We start from the raw sequence: 7,621 nt of genomic DNA, 5'->3' as shown, positions 1-7,621 counted from the left end.
TGACACGCTACATCATTGTCATATTTCTTTGCATGATCATGTAGTTGACATCGTATTTGTGGCAAAGCCACCGTTCATAATTCTTTCATACATGTCACTCATGAGTCATTGCACATCCCGGTACACCGCCGGAGGCATTCACATAGAGTCATATTTTGTTCTAAGTATCGAGTTGTAATTCTTGAGTTGTAAGTAAATAAAACTACGATGACCATCATTATTAGACCATTGTCCCATGTGGGGAAAGGATGATGGAGACGATGATTCCCCCACAAGTTGGGATGAGACTCCGGATGAAAAAAAGAGACCATAAAAAAGAGAAGGCAAAAAAAAGAAGAAAAAAGAAAAAAAGAGAGAAAAAGAGAGAAGGGGCAATGCTACTATCCTTTTATCACACTTGTGCTTCAAAGTAGCACCATGATCTTCATGATAGAGAGTCTCCTATGTTGTCACTTTCATATAATAGTGGGAATTTTCCATTATAGAACTTGGCTTGTATATTCCAATGATGGGCTTCCTCAAAATGCCCTAGGTCTTCAGGAGCAAGCAAGTTGGATGCACACTCACTTAGTTTATTTTTGAGCTATCATACACTTATAGCTCTAGTGCATCCGTTGCATGGAAATCCCTACTCACTCACATTGATATCTATTGATGGGCATCTCCATAGCCCATTCACACGCCTAGTTGATGTGAGACTATCTTCTCCTTTTTGTCTTCTCCACAACCACCATTCTATTCCACCTATAGTGCTATGTCCATGGCTCACACTCTTGTATTGCGTGAAGATTGAAAAAGTTTGAGAACATCAAAAGTATGAAACAATTGCTTGGCTTGTCATCGGGGTTGTGCATGATTTAAATATTTTGTGTGATGAAGATAGAGCATAGCCAGACTATATGATTTTGTAGGGATAGCTTTCTTTGGCCATGTTATTTTGTGAAGACATGATTACTTTGTTAGTATGCTTGAAGTATTATTATTTTTATGTCAATATTAACTTTTGTCTTGAATCTTTCAGATCTAATTATTCTTGCCACAATGAAGAGAATTACATTGAAACTTATGTTAGGTAGCATTCCACATCAAAAATTCTATTTTTATCATTTACCTACTCGAGGACGAGCAGGAATTAAGCTTGGGGATGCTTGATACGTCTCCAACGTATCTATAATTTTTGATTGTTCCATGCTATTATATTATCAACCTTGAATGTTTTATATGCTATTTTATATGATTTTGGGACTAACCTATTAACCTAGAGCCGAGTGCCAGTTTCTGTTTTTTCCTTGTTTTTTAGTATCGTAGAAAAGGAAAACCAAAGGGAGTCCAATTGACCTGAAATTTCACGGAGATCATTTTTGGACCAGAAGAAGCCCACGGAGTACCGGAGATGGGCCAGAAGAGTCCCACGGCCACCACGAGGGTGGGGGCGCGCCCTACCCCCTGGGCACGCCCCCTACCTCGTGGCCGCCTCGGAGACCCCCCTGACTTGTCCCCGACGCCAACACCTCTTATATGTACCCAAACTTCCAGAATGAAACCTAGATCGGGAGTTCTGTCGCCGCAAGCCTCTGTAGCCACCGAAAACTAATCTAGACCTGTTCTGGCACCCTGCCGGAGGGGGAAATCCCTCTCCGGTGGCCATATTCATCATCGCGGCTCTCTCCATTACGAGGAGGGAGTAGTTCACCCTCGGGGCTGAGGGTATGTACCAGTAACTATGTGTTTGATCTCTCTCTCTCTCGTGTTCTTGATTCGGCACGATCTTGATGTATCGCGAGCTTTGCTATTATAGTTTGATCTTATGATGTTTCTCCCCCTCGACTCTCTTGTAATGGATTGAGTTTTCCCTTTGAAGTTATCTTATCGGATTGAGTCTTTAAGGATTTGAGAACACTTGATGTATGTCTTGCATGTGCTTATCTGTGGTGACAATGGGATATCACGTGATCCACTTGATGTATGTCTCGGTGATCAACTTGCGAGTACCGTGACCTCGTGAACTTATGCATAGGGGTTGGCACACGTTTTCGTCTTGACTCTCCAGTAGAAACTTGGGGGCACTCTTTGAAGTTCTTTTGTGTTGGTTGAATAGATGAATCTGAGATTGTGTGATGCATATCGTATAATCATACCCATGGATACTTGAGGTGACATTGGAGTATCTAGGTGACATTAGGGTTTTGGTTGATTTGTGTTTTAAGGTGTTATTCTAGTATGAACTCTATGATAGATTGAACGAAAAGAATAACTTCGTGTTATTTTACTACGGACTCTTGAATAGATCGATAAGAAAGGATAACTTTGAGGTGGTTTCGTACCCTACAATAATCTCTTCGTTTGTTCTCCGCTATTAGTGACTTTGGAGTAACTCTTTGTTGCATGTTGAGGGATAGTTATATGATCCAATTAAGTTATTATTGTTGAGAGAACTTGCACTAGTGAAAGTATGAACCCTAGGCCTTGTTTCAACGCATTGAAATACCGTTTGTGCTCACTTTTAACATTAATTACCTTGTTGTTTTTATATTTTCAGATTACAAAAACCTTTATCTACCATCCATATTGCACTTGTATCACCATCTGTTCGCCGAATTAGTGCACCTATACAATTTACCATTGTATTGCACTAGTAGAAAAAGGGTCAAACGTGAAGCACATTAGTGCCGGTTTGAATTTGAGCTGGCATTAATGTGTGCATTAGTGCCGGTTCCAACGGCTAGCCGGCCGCTCTCATTAGTACCAGTTCGTGGCGAACCTTTAGCACCGGTTCGTGCCACGAACCGGTACTAAAGTGAGTGGTGGAAGGATGTTGTCAGTCCGGGGCCCCTCCAGCACCTTTAGTACCGGGTCGTATCACGAACCGGTACTAAAGGTCGTCCTACATAGACCCTTCGTCCACCCGAGCTCGCTCTGTTCTTCCCCTTTCCCCTCTCCTCTCTGTTCTTTTCCCTCTTCCTCTCAAGCTCATCACAGATTTTGCCCAAAATTTGTCAAGATTTAAAGGCCCCCATCCATTCAAATGATCACAAAGGTTAGCAATTTTGTCCTTTCATCTCTCATTGCTAGATTAGCTCGTGCAATGCTTTATATAGTGATTGATTTTTGAGTTTAGTAATTTGGGAGGAATTATATATATGTGCTAGTATTTGATTTATATGCAATTTGAGGTCAAAAGTAACACTTAGTTTGCATATGTAGGTGTGGTTTACTTAGTACCTTCTAAATCTCCGTCGTAACCACCATCGATCACTCGTAACGTCCCATCGCCGGCACCACCTTGTGGTGAGCCTTTTGTTCATGAAGTTTTATATAAAAAAGTGATGTTTGTGTGATTTGGATATATAGTTACTCGTATAATTATCTTACCCATACGTTGTTTGTTATACATAGTGCCATGGTTTTGATATCCGTCCCCGTCGGCCCTCGTCCGGGTTATGATTCGGATGTGGTATATTCTCTTTTAAAACTATTCATTGCATTTCGTGTTTATGACAAATTATGCCCATCAAGTTGACATAGATATTTGTATGTAGGAGGTAGTTGAACCAGAAATTCCAGTTGGTGTTCCCACCATCCTTCTTCAACATCATGACGAACGTCCTAGTTCACCTATGTGAAGAGATTAACATTTTGGGTCCTGTATTTCTACACAATATGTTCCCCTTTGAGAGGTTCATGGGAGTCTTAAAGAAATATGTTCATAACCGTGCTAGGCCAGAAGGAAGCATCTCCAAGGGCCATGAAAATGAGGAGGTCATTGAGTTTTGTATTGACTTTATTCCTGACCTTAAGCCGATTGGTGTTCTTGAATCGCGGCATAAGGGTAGACTTTATTTCTACACAATATCAAAACATAAGAAAAAAGAATCACTGAAAAATCTATTTTCAAAGTTAAGTTATTCACAAACTAGTGATTCACACAAATTTCAAATTCAAAATTTAAACTATTCAAATTTGTAAACTACCGGTACTAACAGAAAGTTTGTAATTTTTTGTACCTAAAGCAAAAATATTCACAGACAAACTCTAAATACAGCAAAAAACAACTCTAAAATAAATGAAATAAAAATAAATAAAGCAAAAAAATTAAGAAAAAAAATCCCACCTACTGGGCCACAGCGGCCTGCATACGACTAGAAACTCAAATTCTAGTTGGGCCAGGATGCAGACCTGCTAGCCCAGTAGGCCCAACAGGGCATCGCAGAAGAGGTAGGCCCAGAAGGCCTGCTTAAGAGAGGAGCTCGAGACAGCAGCGATGGCGGGGCTTATAAGCAGGCGCGACTGCCCCTCGGCTAGCGAGGTGGGACTAAACTTCTGCGCCCCTCGCCTGGCAGCGCACACCCTTTAGTACCGGGTCGTGTTCCAACCGGTACTAAAGGGGGGGGGCCTTTAGTACCGGTTGGTGCCACGCCCCGGTACTAAAGGGGGTGCGGTTCCCGCCACTTCGCCTGGCCAAAACAGACCTTTAGTACCGGTTGGTGGCTCCAACCGGTACTAAAGGTGGGTTCTATATAAGAAACACTTCGAAAAATTTCAGTTTCTCATCTCACTTCTCCTGCCGCCGCCCCGTCCCGCGCCGTCGCCGCCCCTGTCGCGCCGTCCCCGTCGACTCCGCGACGCCCACGTCCTCGTCGCATCGTCCCCGTCGACTCCACGGCGCCCCCATCGCCGTCCCCTCGCCCCGCCGCCGTCGCCTTGGATCGCAACCTCGCCTCACCGTTGTCGTCGCCTCGCCGTCGCCGTCGCCTCGACCTCGCCCGCGCACGCTGTGAGCCGCTCCCCCGGCCCCTCTCCTCCCTCCAATCAATCAAAGCCACCGCGCGGCGACGCCGACCGTAGCGCACATACACGCGCGCGCACAGACACACTACATGCACACACACACACACACACACACACACACACACACACACACACACACACACTACACGCGCACACACACACAATTTTTCTATTTTTAGTTTTTAGTTTTTGATGTTTTTCTATTTTTCATACAAAGTTTTAGATGAATTAATTAATTAGATTAGATTAATGTCAAATAGTATATAGAAATGTTAGTAATAATATATATAATGTCAAAGGTTTTTTCTGTTTTTGTTACAAATGTTATAGAAATGTTAGTTATATAGAAATGTTAGAAATTTTGGAAATGTTAGTTTTAGCTAGATGAATTAGATTAATTTCAAATTGTTAGACGATGATCGATGTTTTTTTAGTTTCTTATATTTTTAGTTATAAAATTTAGAATTTATTTTTATGAAATCACAATCCATCATTTAAAAAATGTTACTTTACTTTTGCGGCATATAGTATTTGTTGTTGACGATGCCCGGCCCGCATCCTCGCCGTCGACCCGTTCGCGACAACGTCCTGCTTCAGAGGACCCATGTTCGGGACTGGGCTCCGCCGGGCTGGCACTGGGAGGTGCTACCTTCAGGGGCGCGACGCTTGGTGAGGAACCCGGCCCCGGGTCCCGTCGTCGACCCTCATCTCCTTTGGTGGTGTTCACGTGGGCCACTTTCGGTGCGGAGGGAGCCGGCCCCGCCGGAGGTGGTACATCACCGTGTCAGGGAGGAGGACGAGCACGTCCATCGCTACATGGCTGCTATGGATGTCAGGTTCTCCAATACCTGGCAGGTTCTTTTGGGAGATCACCCGAGCTATGATCCAGTGATGGTTCCTTCTCTTTGGGTGTCCACCGCCCACACCTCAGGATCCGCGAGTGGCCTAGATTACTCTGTAGTATTCGATCTTTATTAGCTTGCTAGCTAGCTAGCTAGCTAGTGATGTATTCGATATTATATCTATTATTCGAGACGATGTATTCGAGATTATATCTATTATTCGAGACGATGTATTCAAGATTATATCTATTATTCGAGACGACGTATTCGAGAGTATATTCGATGATGCTTACTATGTACTATGATTGATTCAATTTTCCTTATTAATTGATTGCATCCATGCATTGTAATTTGAATATATTTCTTTTGGATTAGCTAAACAAAACCTATGGCGGACAATACCAGCAGAGAGCGAGAAGAGGCCCTGTTCAATATCATACGCAATCCTCACGGGCCAGATGATGATTAGAATGAAGAAGATTATGATGTCTCTGAATATCTAAACAACACCGGGGAGGGTGATATGATATTTGATCGCGACGACTGAATTGATGAAGTCATGAACGATGAACATGACGAAGAAAATGTTGATCTTGAAACAACAAACATCGGCGAGGTATATATATTTATAGCAGGCATCTGGTGATCATCACATGTTTTAAATGACTTGAAGGTATATTAACGAATCAATCTTTCTTCTTTCAGCCATCCGGATCAAGCAAATCTTCAGGCAACAGGAAACGAGGCCCGAACAAAAAGTTGAAGGAGGGCGTAAAGTACAATATCGAGGCCATCAAACCTAAGGGCGAACCATTAGCGCCTAAGAAGATTGTGGACAAGTTCATTCGTCAGTGCGGAGTTCTTGTGAAGGACCAACTCCCGACCTTCCTTCAAGAATGGAGAGAGCCAGCAAAGCCACGTCCAGGAGTTACTTTTGTCGATGACAGACAAAAACTTCTGCTTTGGGAAACGCTCATGGAACATTTCACCCTACCAGATCATTTCACAGATGCAGATGTGGAGAAAGTCAAGGACGCTGCTCTTAGGAAGATGGCGGTTGCATTCAAGAACCACAAGATTCGTGAATGGGCCAAGTACGTCAAGGGAGGAAGGAAGACTCTAGTATTCGAGGGAACACTAGAGAAGCAAAGTGCTCATTGGGACGATTTCGTGAAATTCAAGGATTCGGAATTATCTAAAGAACGGTCGAGAATAAACAAGGCCAATGCCGCAAAAAGGATAAGTTCCATAAGCTGGGGCCAGGTGGCTATGCGGTGGGAATGCCTAAGTGGGATAAGTCTGAGAAAGAGATGCTGGATGCAGGTGTCACTCCAGAAACATTGAGCTGGCCCCCCAGGTGTAGGACTTGGTTCTATGCGCATGGGGGGAGTTGGACCCGAAGACAAGCAAAGTTTCGAAGAAGGCATGTCTGGACGGAGCCAAAGATAAGCTACTTGTTGCAATAGAAGAGGCTCGATCGGGGGTGTTCGAGCCCAACAGAGAGAACGACGAGCTTACGCGTGCCCTGGGAAATCCTGAACACCCGGGAAGAACACGAGGCATGGGCGCTATGCCGTGGTATGAGGGGTTTTTGGACTGGAACGCCGACTACAGAACCTGTGCGAGAAAGAAGATTGTGGAGGAGAAGAAGAGGAAGATGGAGGAGGATCAGAGGAAGCTAGACTATGAACGCCTTCAAGGCCTAGAATCAGCGCATGCGGACTTGGCAGTCAAATTCCAGCGGCAGCAGGAGCAGATCGACTCACTTAGCCAGCAAAGGGGGTCTCAGCAGCTAGCGGATGATCCACCATTGGATAGCACCGTCCCATCCATGCCGAGAAGCAGCGTGGGTTCCGCACCGGGCGACGCATTGCTGGATAGCTACCCAGTGGATGACATCATGGAGAACACTAACTGCGAGCTACACTTCAAAATGAAGAACATATCCATGAAGGTGGCGGAAGCCCTTGCTTTTACAACCCCCCCCCCCC

Source organism: Triticum dicoccoides, chromosome 1A, assembly GCF_002162155.2.
Source record: "Triticum dicoccoides isolate Atlit2015 ecotype Zavitan chromosome 1A, WEW_v2.0, whole genome shotgun sequence".
Lineage (NCBI taxonomy): Eukaryota > Viridiplantae > Streptophyta > Magnoliopsida > Poales > Poaceae > Triticum > Triticum dicoccoides.
The sequence above is the reverse complement of the archived record's forward strand: the minus strand, read 5'-3'. Positions refer to the sequence as shown.